Source organism: Stenella coeruleoalba (genome assembly GCF_951394435.1).
Source record: "Stenella coeruleoalba genome assembly, chromosome: 20".
NCBI lineage: Eukaryota > Metazoa > Chordata > Mammalia > Artiodactyla > Delphinidae > Stenella > Stenella coeruleoalba.
The window spans coordinates 15,679,431-15,699,229 of record NC_137166.1 but is presented as its reverse complement, the minus strand read 5'-3'; the positions used below and the strand labels follow the sequence as shown (position 1 = coordinate 15,699,229).

The 19,799-nt window shown below is 37.6% G+C and overlaps 1 long non-coding RNA gene across 1 annotated transcript in view; it reads right to left on the bottom strand.

Moving 5' to 3' along the window:
- The window catches only part of LOC307178670, a 150,191-nt gene that overhangs the window by 30,968 nt on the left and 99,424 nt on the right, over positions 1 to 19,799 (bottom strand). The window contains exon 2 of the long non-coding RNA XR_013825257.1: positions 10,053 to 10,260. This is a non-coding gene — a long non-coding RNA (uncharacterized lncRNA). The remainder of the gene's footprint in view (positions 1 to 10,052; positions 10,261 to 19,799) is intronic.

The window sequence follows — 19,799 nt, the reverse complement described above, 5'->3', positions numbered from 1 at the left end:
TGGAAGAGATGGACAAATTCTTAGAAAAGCATAACCTTCCGAGAATGAACCAGGAAGAAATAGAAAATATAAACAGACCAGTCACAAGCACTGAAATTGAAACTGTGATTAAACATCTTCCAAAAAACAAAAGCCCAGGACCAGATGGCTTCACAGGTGAATTCTATCAAACATTTAGAGAAGAGCTAACACCTATTCTTCTCACTCTTCCAAAATATAGTGGAGGGAGGAACACTCCCAAACTCATTCTACGAGGCCACCATCACCCTGATACTGAAACCAGACAAAGATGTCACAAAAAAAGAAAACTACAGACCAATATTAATAATGAACATAGATGCAAAAATCCTCAACAAAATAATAGCCAACAGAATCCAACAGCACATTAAAAGGATCATACACCATCATCAATGGGTTTTATCCCAAGAATGCAAGAATTTTTATTGTATGCAAATCAATCAATGTGATACATCATATTAACAAAGTGAAGGAGAAAAACCATATCATCATGTCAATAGATGCAGAAAAAGCATTTGAAAAAATTCAACATCCGTTTATGATAAAAACCGTCCAGGGAGTTTCCCTGGTGGCGCAGTGGCTGAGAGTCCACTTGTCGATGCAGGGGACGTGGGTTCGTGCCCCGGTCTGGGATGATCCCATGTGCCGCAGAGTGGCTGGGCCTGTGAGCCATGGCCGCTGAGCCTGCACGTCCAGAGCCTGTGCTCCGCAACGGGAGAGGCCACAACAGTGAGAGGCCCACATACCGCAAAAACAAGCAAACAAAAAAATCCCTCCAGGAAGTAGGCATAGAGGAAACTTACCTCAACATAATAAAGGCCATATATGACAAACCCACAGTCAACATCGTTCTCAATGGTGAAAAACTGAAACCATTTCCAGTAAGATCAGGAAAAAGACAAGCTTGCCCACTCTCACCACTATTATTCAACATAGTTTTGGAAGTTTTAGCCACAGCAATCAGAGAAGAAAAAGAAATAAAAGGAATCCATATCGGAAAAGAAGAAGTAAAACCATCACTGTTTGCAGATGACATGATACTATACATAGAGAATCCTAAAGATGTTACCAGAAAACTACTAGAGCTAATCAATGAAGTTGGTAAAGGAGCAGGATACAAAATTAATGCACAGTAATCTCTTGCATTCCTATATGCTAATGATGATAAATCTGAAAGAGAAATTAAGGAAAGACTCTCATTTACCATAGCAACAAAAAGAATAAAATACCTAGGAATAAATCTACCTAAGAAGACAAAAGTCCTGTATGCAGAAAACTAAAAGACACTGATGAAAGAAATTAAATATGATAGAAAGAGATGGAGAGATACGCCACGTTCTTGGATTGGAAGAATCAACGTTGTGAAAATGACTCTACTACCCAAAGCAATCTATAGATTCAATGCAATCTCTATCAAACTACCAGTGGCATTTTTCACAGAACTAGAACAAAAAATTTCACAATTGGTATGGAAACACAAAAGACACTGAATAGCCAAAGCAACCTTGAGAAAGAAAAATGGAGCTGGAAGAATCAGGCTCCCTGACTTCAGACTATACTACAAAGCTATAGTCATCAAGACAGTATGGTACTGGCACAAAGACAGAAATATAGATTAATGCAATGGAACAGGATAGAAAGCCCAGAGATAAACCCATGCACATATAGTCACCTTATCCTTGATAAAGGAGGCAAGAATACACAAAGGAAAAAGGACAGCCTCTTCCATAAGTGGTGTTGTGAAAACTGGACAGCTACATGTAAAAGAATGAAATTAGAACTCTGCCTAACACCATACACAAAAATAAACTCAAAATGGATTAGAGACTTAAATGTAAGGTCAGACACTATCAAACTTTTAGAGGAAAACATAGGGAGAACAGTGCATGACGTAAATCACAGCAAGATCCTTTTTGACCCACCTCCTAGAGAAATGGAAATAAAAACAAAAATTAAAAAATGGGACCTAACGAATTCTAAAGCTTTGGAACAGCAAAGGAAACCATAAACAAGACGAAAAGACAACCATCAGAATGGGAGAAAATATTTGCAAATGAAGCAACTGACAAAGGATTAATCTCCAAGATATACAAGCAGCTCATGCAGCTCAATATCAAAAAACAAACAACCCAATCACAAAATAGGCAGAAGACCTAAATAGACATTTCTCCAAAGAAGATATACAGACTGCCAACAAACACATGAAAGAATGTTCAACATCATTAATCATTAGAGAAATGCAAATCAAAAGTACAATGAGGTATCACCTCACACCAGTCAGAATGGCCACCATCAAAAAATCTACAAACAAGAAATGCTGGAAAGGGTGTGGAGAAAAGGGAACCGCCTTGCACTGTTGGTGGGAATGTAAATTGATACAGCCACTATGGAGAACAGTATGGAGGTTCCTTAAGAAACTAAAAATGGAACTACCATACGACCCAGCAATCCCACTACTGGGCATATACCCTGAGAAAACCATAATTCAAAAAGAGTCATGTACCACAATGTTCGTTGCAGCTCTATTTACAATAGCCAGGACATGGAAACAACCAAAGCATCCATCAACAGATGAATGGATAAAGATGTGGCACATATATACAATGGAGTATTACTCAGCCATAAAAAGAATCAGAATTGAGTTATTTGTAGTGAGGTGGATGGACCTAGAAACTGTTATACAGAGTGAAGTAAGTCAGAAAGGGAAAAACAAATACCATATGCTAACACATATATATAGAATAAAAAGAAAAAATGGCTCTGAAGACCTAGGGGCAGGACAGGAATTAGAGGCAGATGTGGAGAATGAACTTGAGGACACGGGGAGGGGGAAGGGTAAGCTGGGTCGAAGTGAGAGAGACGCACGGACATATATACACTACCAAATATGTAACAGCTAGTGGGAAGCAGCTGCATAGCACAGGAAGATCAGCTTGGTGGTTATTGTCCTCCTAGGGGGTGGGATAGGGAGGATGCGACGGAGATGCAAAAGGGAGGGGATATGGGGATATATGTATAATGTATAGCTGATTCCCTTTGTTATACAGCAGAAACTAACATACCATTGTAAAGGAATTATATTTTAATAAAAATGTTAAAAAATAAAAAGTAAAAGCCTCATGGGAACAGCAAACCCAAAAACTACAATAGATACACACAAAAAGAAAAAACAACCCAAACACAACACTAACGATGGTCATCGAACCACAAGAGAACAAAAGAGGAAGGAAAGAAAAAAGACCTACAAAAACAAACCCAAAACAAATAAGAAAATGGCAATAGGAACACACATATCAATAATTACCTTAAATGTAAATGGATTAAATGCACCAACCAAAAGACATAGAATGGCTGAATGTATACGAAAACAAGACCTGTATATATGCTGTCTACAAGAGACCCACCTCAGACCTAGGAACACATACAGACTGAAAGTGAGGGGATAGAAGAAGGTATTCCATGCAAATGGAAATTAAAAGAAAGCTGGAGTAGCAATATTCATATCAGACAAAATAGACTTAAAAATAAAGACTGTTATAATAGACTAATAAGGACACTACATAATGATCAAGGAATCAATTCAAGAACATGATATAACAATTGTAAACATATATGCACCGAACATGGGAGCACCTCAATATATAAGGCAAATACTAACAACCATAAAGGGAGAAGTCGATAGTAACACAATAATAGTGGGGGACCTTAACACCCCACTTGCAACAATGGACACACCATCCAGACAGAAAATCAGTAAGGAAACACTGGCCTTAAATGACACATTCGACCAGATGGACTTAATTGATATTTATAGAGCACTCCATCCAAAAGCAGAAGAATACACTTTCTTCTCAACAGCACACGGAATATTCTCCAAGACTGACCACATCCTGGGCCACAAAGTGAGCCTCAGAAAATTTAAGAAAATTGAAATCATATCAAGCATCTTTTCCAAACACAATATGATGAGATTAGAAATAAACTAGAAGAAAGAAAAACTATAAAAAATACAAAGACGTGGAAGCTAAACAATAAGCTACTAAACAACCAATGGATCACTGAAGACATCAAAGAGGAAATCGAAAAGTTCCTAGAGACAAATGAAAATGAAAGCATCTATGGACTACAACAAAAGCAGTTCTAAGAGAGAAGTTTACAGCAATACAATCTTACACCAGGAAATAAAAATGTCAAATAAACAACCTAACCTTACAGCTAAACCAACTAGAGAAAGAAGAACAAACAAAACCCAAAGTTAGCAGAAGGAAACAAGTCATAAAGATCAGAGCAGAAATAAATGAAATAGAGACAAAGAAGACAATAGCAAAGATCAATCAAACTAAAAGCTGGTTCTTTGAAAAGATAAATGAAATTGATAAACCTTTAGCCAGACTCATAAAGAAAAAAAGGTAAGGGACTCAAATCAATAAAATTAGAAATGAAAAAGGAGAAGTTATAACTGACACCACAGAAATACAAAGGATCATAAGAGACTACTATATGCAACGATATGCCAATAAAATGGACAACCTGGAAGAAATGGACAAATTCTTAGAAAAATACAGTCTCACAAGACTGAACCAGGAAGAATTAGAAAATATGAATAGACCAATCACAAGCACTGAAATTGAAACTGTAATTAAAAAACTCCCAACAAACAAAACTCCAGGACCTGATGGCTTCACAGGTGAATTCTATCAAACAGGGAAGAGCTAACAGCTATTCTTCTGAAACTGTTCCAAAAAATTGCAGAGGAAGGAAAACTCCCAAACTCACTCTATGAGGCCATGATCACCCTGATACCATAGATATCATACCATACCATAGACACCACAAAGATATTACAAAAAAAGAAAATTACAGACCAATATCACCGATGAGCATAGATGCAAAAATCCTCAACAAGATACTAGCAATTCGAATCCAACAATACATTAAAAGGATCATACACCATGATCAAGTGGGGCTTATCCCAAGGATGCAAGGGTTTTTCAGTATCCTCAAATCAATCAGTGTGATAAACCACATGGACAAACTGAAGAAGAAAAACCATATAATCATCTCAATAGATGCAGAAAAAGCTTTGACAAAATGCAACACCCATTTATAATAAAAACTCTCCAGAAAGTGGGCATAGAGGGAATCTACCTCAACATAATAAAGGCCATATATGACAAACCTACAGTTAGCTTCATATTCAATGGTGGAAAGCTGAAAGCATTTCCTCTAAGATCAGGAATAAGACAAGGATGCCCACTATCACCACTTTTATTCAACATAGTTTTGGAAGTCCTAGCTATGGCAATTAGAGAAGAAAAAGAATGAAAAGGAATTGGAAAAGAAGAAGTTAAACCATCACTGTTTGCAGATGACATGATACTATACATAGAAAATCCTAAAGATGCTACCAGAAAACTACTGGAGCTCATCAATGAATCTGGTAAAGTTGCAGGCTACAAAATTAATACACAGAAATCTGTTGCATTTCTATACACTAACAATGAAAGATCAGAAAGAGAAGTTAAAGAAACAATCCCATTTACCATTGCATCAAAAAGAATAAAATGCCTAGGAATAAACCTACCTATGGAGACAAAAGAACTGTACTCCGAAAAGCATAAGATGCTAATGGAAGAAACTGAAGATGACACAAACAGATGGAATGATATACCATGTTCCTGGATTGAAAGAATCAATATTGTCAAACTGAGTATACTACCCAAGGCAATCTACAGATTCAATGCAATCCCTATAAAATTACCAATGGCATTTTTCATGGAACTAGAACAAAAAATCTTAAAATTGTATGGAGACACAAAAGACCCCGAAGAGCCAAAGCAATCTTGAGAAAGAAAAATGGAGCTGGAATAATCAGGCTCGCTGGCCTCAGACTATACTACAAAGCTACAGTCATCAAAATAGTATGGTGCTCACACAAAAATAGAACTATAGATCAATGGAAAAGGATAGAAAGCCCAGAAATAAACCCACACACCTATGGTCAATTAATCTATGACAAACGAGGCAAGACTATACAATGGTGGAAAGACAGTCTTTTCAACAAATGGTGCTCAGAAAACTGGACAGCTACATGTAAAAAAAAATGAAATTAGACCTTTTTTTTTTTTTTTTTTGCGATATGCGGGCCTCTCACCGTTGTGGCCCCTCCTGTTGCAGAGCATAGGCTCCAGACGCACAGGCTCAGTGGCCATGGCTCATGAGCCCAGCCGCTCCGCGGCACGTGGGATCCTTGCAGACTGGGGCACGAACCCACGTCCCCTGCATTGGCAGGCGGACTCTCAACCATTGCACCACCAGGGAAGCCCTTTATTTATTTTTAGTTTTTGAAATTAGACTATCTTTAACACCATACACAAAAATAACCTCAAGATGGGTTAAAGTCCTAAGTGTTAGACTGGACACTATAAAACTCCTAGAGGAAAACATAGGCAGAACACTCTGACACAAATCACAGCCATATCTTTTCTGATCCGTCTCCCAGATTAATGGAAATAAAAAGAAAAATAAACAAATGGGACCTAATAAAACTCAAAAGCTTTTGCACAGCAAAGAAACCATAAATAAAAGGAAAAGACAACCCACAGATAGGGAGAAAATATTTGCAAATGATGTGACCACCAAATATTAGTCTCCAAAATTTACAAACAGCTCATGCAGCTTAATATCATCAAAACAAAAAGCCCAATCGAAAAATTGGCAAAAGACCTAAATAGACATTTCTCCAAAGACATACAGATGGCCAAGAAGCTCATGAAAAGATGCTCAACATCACTAATGATTAGAGAAATGCAAATCAAAACTACAGTGAGATACCACATCACACCAGTCAAAATAGCTATCATCAAAAAATCCACAAACCATAAATGCTGGAGAGGGAGTGGAGAGAAGGGACTCCTCCTACACTGTTGGTGGGAACGTAAATTGGTACAGCCACTATGGAGAACAGTATGGAGGTTCCTTTAAAAACTAAAAATAGAGTTATCATATGGCCCTGCAATCCCACTCCTGGGCATATATCCGGAGAAAAACATGGTCCGAAAGGATACATGCACCCCAAAGTTCATTGCAGTGCTGTTTACAACCACCAAGACATGAAAGTAACCTAAATGCCCATCTACAGAGGAATGCAGAAAGATGTGGTAAATATATACAAGGGAATATTACTCAGCCTTAAAAAAAGAATGAAATAATGCCATTTGCAGCAACATGGATGCACCTAGAGATTATCATACTGAGTGAAGTAATTCAGACAGAGAAAGAGAAATATCAAATGACATCACTTATATGTAGAATCCAAAAAGAAATTATACAAATGAACGTATTTACAAAACAGAAATGGACACACAGAATTAGAGAATGAACTTATGGTTACTGGCAGGGGTGGGGAAGGGTGAATGGAAGGGATAGTTAGGGAGTTTGGGATTGACATGTACACACCGCTAGAGTTAAAAAGGATAACCAACAAGGAACTACTGTATAGTACAGGGAACACTGCTCAATGTTATGTGGCAGCCTGGATGGGAGGGGAGTCTGGGGGAGAATGGATACATGTATATGTATGGCTGAGTCACTTTGCTGTGCACCTGAAACTATCACAACATTGTTAATCAGCTATACTCCAGTATAAAATAAAAAGTTTTAAAAATTTTTAAAATTAAAAAAAATGACAAATACTGAATCAAAACAATAAAATAAGACAAAGGCCTTAAAGAAAGATAAAGAAGGACACTATATAATGGTAAAAGAATCAATACAAGAAGACTGTTTTACACTTGTAAACATATATGCACCTAATATAGGAGCACCCAAATACATAAAACAAATACTAACAGACATAAAGGGAGAAACTGATGGGAATACAATAATACTAGGAGATGTTAACACCCCACTCACATCAGTGGACAGATTTTCTAGACTGAAAATCAATAAGGCAACAGAGATCCTAAGTGATACAATAGAATTGTATATTTTCAGGACATCACATCCAAAATAAAAACCAGAATACACATTCTTTTCATGGAACATTCTCTAGGATTGATCACATCCTAGGGCACAAAACTAACCTCAACAAATTTAAGAGTGTAGAAATTATTTCAAGCATCTTCTCTGATCACAGTGTCATGAAAGTAGAAATCAACCATACAAAAAGAAATGAGAAAAAAAAAAAAGATTACATGGAGACTAAACAATGCTACTAAAAAACCAGTAAGTCAAAAAGAAATTTAGAAGTACCTTGGGACAACAGACAATGATAATACAACCATACAAAATCTATGGGATGCAGCAAAAGCAGTTCTTAAGAGGGAAGTTCACAGCAATACAGGCCTTCCTCAAAAAACAAGAAAAATCTCAAATAAACAACCTAACATACCACCTAAAAGAATTACATAGTTAGGGAGTTTGGGATTGACATGTACATACTGCTATGTTTAAGGTGGATAACCAACAGGGACCTACTGTATAACACAGGGAACTCTGCTCAATATTATGTGATGACCTAAATGGGAGGGCAGTTTGAAAAGGAGTGGATACATGTGTATGTGTGGCTGAATCAGTTTGCTGTGTGTCTGAAACTAATACAACACTGTTAATCAACTGTACTCCAATATTAAATAAAAACTTTAAAAAAATAAAATAACGTTTAGCTTTTGGCCAACTCTATAAATAAAGTAAAAATCATTGAATTATATTTAAAAAAGAATTAAGAAGAACAAACAAAACCTAAAGTCAGCAGAAAGAAGGAAATAATAAAAATCAGGGAGGAAAAAAATTATAAAGAGATTTTGAAAAATAGGAAAAAAATCAATAAAACCAAGAGCTGGTTCTTTGAAAGGGTAAATGAATTTGACAAACCTCTGGCCAAAGTCACCAAGAAGAATAGAAAGACAACCCAAATAAACAAAATAAGAAATGAAAAAGGAGAAATCTCAACCGATACCATAGAAATTTAAAAAAATCATAAGAGGATACTATGAACAATTATATGCCAACAAATTTGATAACCTCAAAGAAATGGACAACTTTCTATAAACATAAGCCCACCAAAATTGAATCAAGAAGAAATAGATAATTTGAACAGATCAATCACTAGAAATGAAATAGAATCTGTAATAAAAAATAAATAAAAAAAGAACTCCCTACAAACAAAAATCCAGGACCAGATGGCTTCACAGGCAAATTCTACCAAATACACAAAGAAGAACTTATACCAATCCTTTTCAAACTCTTCCAAAAGATCAAAGAGGAGGGAACACTCCCAAAGACATTCTATAAAACCACTATCACTCTGATACCAAAACCAGACAAAGATACCACCAAAAAAGAAAATTACAGGCCAATATCTTTGATGAATATAGATGCAAAAATTCTCAAGAAAATATAAGCAAACCAAATCCAACAACACATAAAAACGATCATACACCATGACCAAGTGGGATTCATCCCAAGTTCATAAGGATGGTTCAATGTACACAAATCAATGTAATACACCACATTAACAAAAGTCAAAAATCACATGATCATCTCAATAAATGTAGAAAAAGCATTTGACAACATTCAACATCCATTCATGATAAAAACTCTTACCAAAGTGGGTATAGAGGGAACATATCTCAACATAATAAAAGCCATTTATGACAAACCCACAGCCAATATAATACTCAATGGTGAAAAGCTGAAAGCCTTCCCACTAAAATCTGGAACAAGACAAGAATGCCCATTCTCACCACGTCTATTCAACATAGTATTGGAAGTCCTAGCCACAGCAATCAGACAAGAAAAGGAAATCAGACAGGAAAAGGTATCCAAATTGGAAGAGAAGAGGTAAAACTGTCACTATATGCAGATGACATAATACTATACACAGAAAACCCTAAGGACTCCACACAAAAACTACTAGATATAATAAATGAATTTATCAAAGTAGCAGGATACAAAATTAACATTCAGAAATCAGATGCATTTCTTTACACTAACAAAGAAATATCAGAAAGCAAATGTAAAAACAACTATACCTTTTAAAATTGCAACAACGGGGCTTCCCTGGTGGCACAGTGGTTGAGAGTCCGCCTGCCGATGCAGGGGACGCGGGTTCATGCCCCCGTCCGGGATGATCCCACATGCCGCGGAGTGGCTGGGCCCGTGAGCCACGGCCGCTGGGCCTGCGCGTCCGGAACCTGTGCTCTGCAGTGGGAGAGGCCGCGGTGGTGAGAGGTCCGTGTACTGCAAAAAAAAAAAAAAAAGAAAAAAAATTGCAACAAGAACAAAATACTTAAGAATAAACCTGAGCAAGGAGGTGAAAGACTTATACATTGAGAACTATAAAACATTAATAAAGGAAATTAAAGAGGATTCAAATAAATGGAAAGATATCCCATGTTCTTGGATTAGAAGAATTAATATTATTAATATAGAAATACTACCTAAAGCAGTCTACAGGTTTAATGCAATCCCAATCAGATCACCCATGACATTTTTCACAAAACTAGAACAAATAATCCAAAAATTTATATGGAACCATAAAAGACCCAGAATTGCCAAAGCAATACTGAGGGGGAAAAAAACAAAGCAGGAGGCATAACACTCCCAGAGTTCAGACAATACTATACAGCTACAGTAATCAAAACATTATGGTACTGGCACAAAAACAGACATACAGATCAACAGAAAACAATAGAGAGCCCAGAAATAACCCAACACACCTATGGTCAATTAATCTTCAACAAAGGAGGTAAGAATATAAAATGGGAAAAAGACAGTCTCTTCAGCAAGTGGTGCTGGGAAAATTGGACAGCTGCATGTAAGTTAATGAAGTTAAAACACACCCTCACACCATGCACAAAAATAAACTCAAAATGGCTTAAAGACTTAAACATAAGACATGACACCATAAAATTCCTAGAAGAGAACACAGGCAAAACATTCTCTGACATAAATTGAAACGTTTTCTTAGGTCAGTCTCCCAAGGCAATAGAAATAAAAACAAAAATAAACAAGTGGGACTTAATCAAACTTACAAGCTTTTGCACAGCAAAGCAAACCATAAAAAACAAATGTACAAACAAAAAAACCCCAAAATACAACCTACAGGATGAGAGAAAATATTTGCAAATGATGTCACAAACAAGGGCTTAATCTCCAAAATATACAAATATCTCATACAACTCAACAAAAAACCACAAACAACCCAATCAAAAAATGGGCAGAAGACCTAAACAGACATTGCTCCAAAGAAGACATACAGATGGCCAGGAGCCACATGAAAAGATGCTCAACAACACTAATTATTAGAGAAATGCAAATCAAAACAACAATGAGGTACCACCTCACACTGGTCAGAACAGCCATCATTAAAAAGTCTACAAATGACAAATGCTGGAGAGGGTGTGGAGAAAAGGAAACCCTCTTATACTGTTGGTGGTAATGTAAGTTGGTGCAGCCACTATGAAAAACAGTATGGAGGTTCCTCAGAAAACTAAAAATAGAACTACCATATGATCCAGCAATCCCATTCCTGGGCATATACCTGGACAAACTATAATTCAAAAAGATATGTGCACCCCTATGTTCATAGCAGCACTATTCACAATAGCCAAGACATGGAAACAACCTAAACGTCCATCGACAGATGAATGGATAAAGAAGATATGGTACATGTATACAATGGAATACTACTCAGCCATAAAAAAACAAAATAATGCCATTTGCAGCAACATGGATGCAACTAGAGATTATCATATTAAGTGAAGGAAATCATAAAGAGAAAGACAAATACCATATGATATCACTTATATGCGGAATCTAAAATATGGCACAAATGACCCTATCTACAAAACAGAAACACTCACAGACATAGAGAACACAGTTGTGGTTGCTGAGGGGGAGGGGGAGACGGAGAGGAATGGACTGGCAGTTTGGGGTTAGTAGATGCAAACTATTACATTTAGAATGGATAAACAACAAGGTCCTATTGTATAGCACATGGAACTATATCCAATCCCTGAAATAAAACCATAATGGAAAAGAATATGTTAAAAAAATAGGTATATATGTGTATAACTGAGTCACTGTGCTGTACAACAGAGACTGTCACAACATTGTAAATCAACTATACTCAAAAAAAAATCTACTTGGCACTAACATCATGAACAAAATCAAAAGATGAATGACAACATGAGAAAGATATTAACCACACGCAAGACAGACAAGGGGCTAATTTCCTCATATAATAATAATAATAATGATAATAATAATAAAACAATCTAAAAAACAATAACACAAGAGAAAATTACCCAAAGATATGAACAGAAAAAATAAATTACTAATGGTATTTATTCATTAGTAGTATGCTACACGAAATATGCACAACCTCTCCTAAAAGAAATTAAACTAAAAACTTGACATATTACATCCAAAGTTGCTTATACACCTTACTGGTGAAGATCGTGGGAAACAAGCACTCAGAGCAAAAAAGGATTAAAGTAAAAGGAATACTTTATAATAAAAAAAGGTAACTAGACTCTAAAATAGCTCCCAATAATCCCTGCTTCCTGGTATTGATGCCCCTGTGTAATCCTCTCCACTTAAGTGTGTGCTGGACCTAGTGACTCTCTTCTAACCAAAAGAATATGGCAAAAGTGATGAGATATTATTTCCAAGATTTAATTACAAATAATTCTAGCTTCCATCATATTCACTCTCTTGCTTTCTCCCTCACTTACTCTGAGGGACACCAACTGCTGCACTGTAAGCTGATTTTTGCAGAGGCCCACATGGCAAGGAGCTGATTATTTCTAGCCAATAGCCAGTGAGAGAACCTGAGGCCTGCCAACAGCATGTGAGTGAGTTTGGAAGTGGATCTTCCCACATTTGAGCCTTAAGATGACTGCAGCAGCAGCCAACAATTTGATTGCAGCCTTATGAGAGTTTCTGAGCCTGAGGAGTTAGCTCAGCCACACCAGATTCCTCACCCACAAAAACTGCATGATAAATGATTGTTAAAAAGACACAGCTTTGGGACAATCTGTTACATAGCAATAGATAAATAATACAGATTTTCATAACTGTGGAACTGGGGTGCTGCCTTGGCTTTGGAAGCAGACAGTGGGCAGAGGCTGGAAAGGTTTTGAGGAGCATGTTAGCAAAAGCTTAAATTGCCTTGAATAGACTCTTAGTAGAAATATGGACTTTGAGGATGCTGCCATTAAGGGCACAAAAGAAGTGAAGAACATGTTAGTGGTTATATAGAAAAAGAGGGATCCTTGTTAATGAGTGGCAGAAAGCTTAGCAACACTGTTGCCTTCATTAACATGGAAAGCAGGATATGTGTTGAATGAACTGGGTGACCTACCTGAGATTCCCAAACAATCTGCTGAGATTACTACTTAATTTTTTCTTGCTGTTTATAATAAAAATGAGAGAATAGAGAGATATATGGAAAGAAGAATGGTTAAACAAAAATGAATCAGAACTGGAGAGTTATGGTAAGATGGTGGAGTAGGAAGCACCAGGAATTAATCTCCATACCTAGACAACATTTGTCCTGGAAGAATCTGCTTGATATAAGTTTTGGAACTCTGGAGTCAATTAAAAGGCTTGCAGCTTCCATGGGAAGACTTGGACAGTAAATTACAATAATTTAGGCCAATTTCAGCACTTAGCTCAGTAGCAGCTACCCATTGCCCACTCCCTAAACCAGTGGCAGACAGCCATGTACATGTTCAAGGAACAGCTTGCAGGTAACTTGCCAGAGCCAATGTAGGCAATAAAAACCCTGTCCTCCAGTATCAAGGATCTATGCTCCGATTGCTGATTTCTGCTTCTGATTGCAAAGGTATAGACAAAGAGATGGGGAGCCACTGTTGCAACCCTCACCACCACTGCTGCAAGCCCATCCCTTTCAGCTAAGTGGCTTCTAGGAGATTTAAAGGGTGGGTCCATTTCCCCCCTTTCATTTTTGTCTCTCCCACCTTGTGGAGCCAGACATTTAAAGACTAGAATATTCAGAAGCAACCACATATAAAGGGGAATTTAGAAAGTCACTGTACAGACCAAGGGAAAGGTACAGACTCAGAAAAGCCTTGAGAGGACTTTATGAAGTTTCTAATTCAGGCTGATTGCTGACACAGAGGTAGGAAAGAAAGAAAACTACAGGCCAATATCATTGATGAACATAGATGCAAAAATCCTCAACAAAATACTAGCAAACAGAATCCAACAGCACATTAAAAGGATCATACACCATGATCAAGTGGGGTTTATTCCAGGAATGCAAGGATTCTTCAATATACACAAATCTATCAATGTGATAAACCATATTAACAAATTGAAGGAGAAAAACCATATGATCATCTCAATAGATGCAGAGAAAGCTTTTGACAAAATTCAACACCCATTTATGATAAAAACCCTGCAGAAAGTAGGCATAGAGGGAACTTTCCTTAACATAATAAAGGCCATATATGACAAGCCCTCAGCCAACATCATCCTCAATGGTGAAAAACTGAAAGCATTTCCACTAAGATCAGGAACAAGACAAGGTTGCCCACTCTCACCACTCTTATTCAACATAGTTTTGGAAGTTTTAGCCACAGCAATCAGACAAGAAAAGGAAATAAAAGGAATCCAAGTTGGAAAAGAAGAAGTAAAGCTGTCACTGTTTGCAGATGACATGATCCTATACATAGAGAATCCTAAAGATGCTACCAGAAAACTACTAGAGCTAATCAATGAATTTGGTAACGTAGCAGGATACAAAATTAATGCACAGAAATCTCTGGCATTCTTATACACTAATGATGAAAAATCTGAAAGTGAAATCAAGAAGACACTCCCATTTACCACTGCAACAAAAAGAATAAAATATCTATGAATAAACCTACCTAAGGAGACAAAAGACCTGTATGCAGAAAATTATAAGACACTGATGAAAGAAATTAAAGATGACACAAATAGATGGAGAGATATACCATGTTCTTGGATTGGAAGAATCAACATTGTAAAAATGACTCTACTACCCAAAGCAATCTATAGATTCAATGCAATCCCCATCAAACTACCACTGGCATTTTTCACAGAACTAGAACAAAAAATTTCACAATTTGTATGGAAACACAAAAGACCCTGAATAGTCAAAGCAATCTTGAGAACGAAAAACAGAACTGGAGGAATCAGGCTCCCTGACTTCAGACTATACTACAAAGCTACAGTAATCAAGACAGTGTGGTACTGGCACAAAAACATAAAGACAGATCAATGGAACAGGATAGAAAGCTCAGAGATAAACGCATGCACATATGGTCACCTTATCTTTGATAAAGGAGGCAGGAATGTACAGTGGAGAAAGGACAGCCTCTTCAATAAGTGGTGCTGGGAAAACTGGACAGGTACATATAAAAGTATGAGATTAGATCACTCCCTAACACCATACACAAAAATAAGCTCAAAATGGATTCAAGACCTAAATGTAAGGCCAGAAACTATCAAACTCTTAGAGGAAAACATAGGCAGAACACTCTATGACATAAATCACAGCAAGATCCTTTTGGACCCACCTCCTAGAGAAATGGAAATAAAAACAAAAATAAACAAATGGGACCTAATGAAACTTCAAAGCTTTTGCACAGCAAAGGAAACCATAAACAAGACCAAAAGACAACCCTCAGAATGGGAGAAAATATTTGCTAATGAAGCAACTGACAAAGGATTAATTTCCAAAATTTACAAGCAGCTCATGCAGCTCAATAACAAAAAACCAAACAACCTAATCCAAAAATGGGCAGAAGACCTAAATAGACATTTCTCCAAAGAAGATATACAGACTGCCAACAAACACATGAAAGAATGCTCAACATCATTAATCATTAGAGAAATGCAAATCAAAACTACAATGAGATATCATCTCACACCAGTCAGAATGGCCATCATCAAAAAATCTAGAAACAATAAATGCTGGAGAGGGTGTGGAGAAAAGGGAACACTCTTGCACTGCTGGTGGGAATGTGAATTGGTTCAGCCACTATGGAGAACAGTATGGAGGTTCCTTAAAAAACTACAAATAGAACTACCATATGACCCAGCAATCCCACTACTGGGCATATACCCTGAGAAAACCAAAATTCAGAAAGAGTCATGCACCAAAATGTTCATTGCAGCTCTATTTACAATAGCCCGGAGATGGAAACAACCTAAGTGCCCATCATCGGATGAATGGATAAAGAAGATGTGGCACATATATACAATGGAATATTACTCAGCCATAAAAAGAAACGAAATTGGGCTATTTGTAATGAGGTGGATAGACCTAGAGTCTGTCATACAGGGTGAAGTAAGTCAGAAAGAGAAAGACAAATACCGTATGCTAACACATATATATGGAAGTTAAGAAAAAAAAATGTCATGAAGAACCTAGGGGTAAGACAGGAATAAAGACACAGACCTACTGGAGAACGGACTTGAGGATATGGGGAGGGGGAAGGGTGAGCTGTGACAGGGTGAGAGAGAGGCATGGACATATATACACTAACAAACATAAGGTAGATAGCTAGTAGGAAGCAGCCGCATGGCACAGGGATATCGGCTCGGTGCTTTGTGACCGCCTGGAGGAGTGGGATAGGGAGGGTGGGAGGGAGGGAGACGCAAGAGGGAAGACATATGGGAACATATGTTTATGTATGACTGATTCACTTTGTTATAAAGCAGAAACTAACACACCATTGTAATGCAATTATACCCCAATAAAGATGTTAAAAAAAAAAAAAAAACAGAAACAGACTCACAGACTGAGAGAACGATATTATGGTTACCAGGGGGTACGGGTTGGGGGGTGGGATGGTTAGGGAGTTTGGAATTGACATGTACACACTGCTATATTTCAAATGGATAACCAACAAGGACCTGCTGTATAGTACAGGGAACTCTGCCCAATATTATGTAACAACCTAAATGGGAAAAGAATTTGAAAAAGAATAGGTACATGTATATGTATGACTGAATCACTTTGCTGTACGTGTGAAACTAACACAACATTCTTAATCAGCTATACCCCAATATAAAATAAAAAGTTAAAAAAAAAATGAAATTAGGGGGCACCAACACACCATTTAGCTAATAAGTTGTCTAAACAAGAAAAAAGGTAGAAATCATAAATATAAAAATTAGGATGGGGAAATAATATTTTATAATGAATATTAGTCATTATGCTATACACCTTAAAATATGCAGTACTGTATGTCAATTGTATCTCAATAAAACTGAAAGAACAACAATGGGGAAATAACAGATTCAGAGGAAATATAAAGCAAATTACTTTGTTTAACTCTATATATTTAAAATATTATTGAAATGGATGAATTTTTAGGAAAAAATCATGAAAATGTACCTCCAGAGGAGAGAGCAAATCTAAATGGATTAAGTACCACAGAAAAAGAAAAAAATTTTTTAATTATCAAAGAGCCACTCTTCCCCCTAAAAATGTACCAAGCCAAGAAGTTTTCAGCAGTTCACTTTTCACCACTATTATTTTGCAGTATTATAGAGTAGCTGATGCAATTAGGTGAGAGAAAGAAATAGGTCTTAAAAGCTGGAAAGGAAAAGGAAAAGCTGTCATTCTTTGTAGGAAGTACAATGCCTATTAGACCTTTTCAGGTTCTATAGGTAACATATTCTATGACTAGAAATAGTGCTCTGGCCCACACATTAGGTAATAAAGAAGGCTGCCAGTTTTGAATGAGTCCAGGAACAGGAAAGAGCTCTGTAGAAGGTACAGGCTGTAGTGCAAGTGGCTCAGCCACTTGAGTCATACAGTCCAGTAGACCATAGGGTGTTGTAGGTATCAGTTGTGATAAAGGGTGCAGTGTGTTTGTAGCAAGATCTAGGGGAAGAATCACAACGTAGACCCTGAGGTCCTAGAGCAACCATGACTGCTGTAGCATAAAATTACATGATTTTTAAAAAACACCTTCCGGCATGATACTGGAACCTGACAGATCGAATATATGACCACAGGATACCTAGTGACTGTATATCCAGAACTGCTGAACCCAAGTCATAAAGTTAACTTGGCCTACTAGTAATCCATTATAAGATATAAATAGGACATAAAGGATAATCATGAGCAGTACCAAAGGATACACTTAAGTTGCATGAGCAGGTAGACCAGACCCCCATATCATCCACTATAGTTCACCAGCGCCCTCCCTTGCTCATATCTATGGCATATGTACAACCCATGTACAATACACCCATATACAATACACCTATGTAAAGCATGTGAAGGAGGTGGGTAAAGCCTGAACTTTGAGGTAATTAATGGCTAGACTCAAGCCCAAAATGGACGGTAGTTGCATTACAGCCTCATTCAAGGGCAAACTTTAAAGACAGTGGAGAGAGACAATCTTCCCAATGGTCAGAGCTTCAGGCAGTGGTCATTCACTCTGTATGGAAGAAGTGGCTTATGGTAAGAATATGTATGGACTAATGGGCAGTGACAAATGGCCTGGCCTATTGGTCAGGGATCTGAAAGGTAAGAATGAAAGACAAGGAGCCCTAGGACAAGGCATATGGATAGGCCTATGAGAGTAGACATGAAGTGTAAAGATCTTTGTATCACACAGTAGCATTCACCAGGAAGCATCAATCATGGAAAGAGCATTAAACCACCAAGTAAACAAAATAACTTGGTGAGTTAATATTACTCCATTTTTGTCATAGGCCATGCAGTTCAATGGGCCTATGAATAAAGTTACCAGAGTGGCAGAGATGGAGGCTATTCATGGGGCCAGCATCCCAGACTCTAACCAAGGCTGATATAGCTACTGTTGCCTCTAAATGTGCAAGTTGCAAGCAACAGACACCAATATTGAGCCTTCAACATGGTGACCAGCCACTAGATGTAATGTTGAGTACATTTCATCCTGGAAGGGCGGGCTGGTTTTTGTTTTTGTTTTTTCTCATAGGAATTGATGATACCTATTCCACATGTGGGTTTGCTTTTACTTCTCTCAGGGCCTCAGCCAGCACTACTATCTAAGGGCTTAAGGAATACCTATTCCATAGGCATGGAATCCCACACAACATACATCCAGCCAGGGAAGCCACTTTACAATAAAGGGAGTGTAGAAGTAGGTCCATGGGATCCACCTGTTGTATCATTTATTGTACCATCTAGAAGCTGCCAACCTAATACAGATCATTGGAAAAGACTGCTGAATGGTAAAGCTAAAGCAATACCTCAAAGGCAATACCCTTCAAGGATGGGGAGCCACCCTCTAGATCATGGTATACACACTGAATCAGAGACCTTTATGTGGTGCCTGTGTCCTCAGTAGGACACAGCATCCAGGAGACAAAGAGTGGAAGCAGGAGGGGCTCCCACTTACCATCACTTTTCACGAATCCAGGGGAGCTTGTGTTTCCCAGCTCCACAAATCTGGGCTCCACAGAGTTAGAGGTCCTGGTCCTCAAAGAGAGAACACTCTCATCAGGAGATATAGCAAGAATTCCTTCAAATTGGTATTCTGGAGCTACAAGCTACAGCTGCAACATGAGTACTTTAGGCTCCTTGTAAGAGGAGTCACCACCTTGTCAGGGGATAATGACCCCTTGAACAACAAAAGAAAATAGGGTGTCTGCTACACAGTGGGGCAAAAAGGAACATGTGTGAAAGTCAGGTGACACAATTGGGCATCTCTTGGTATTTTCTTGCCCAAATGTGACTTAATTGTCAAGGGCAATCTTTAGCCTGAGATGAGTATGGTTAGGAA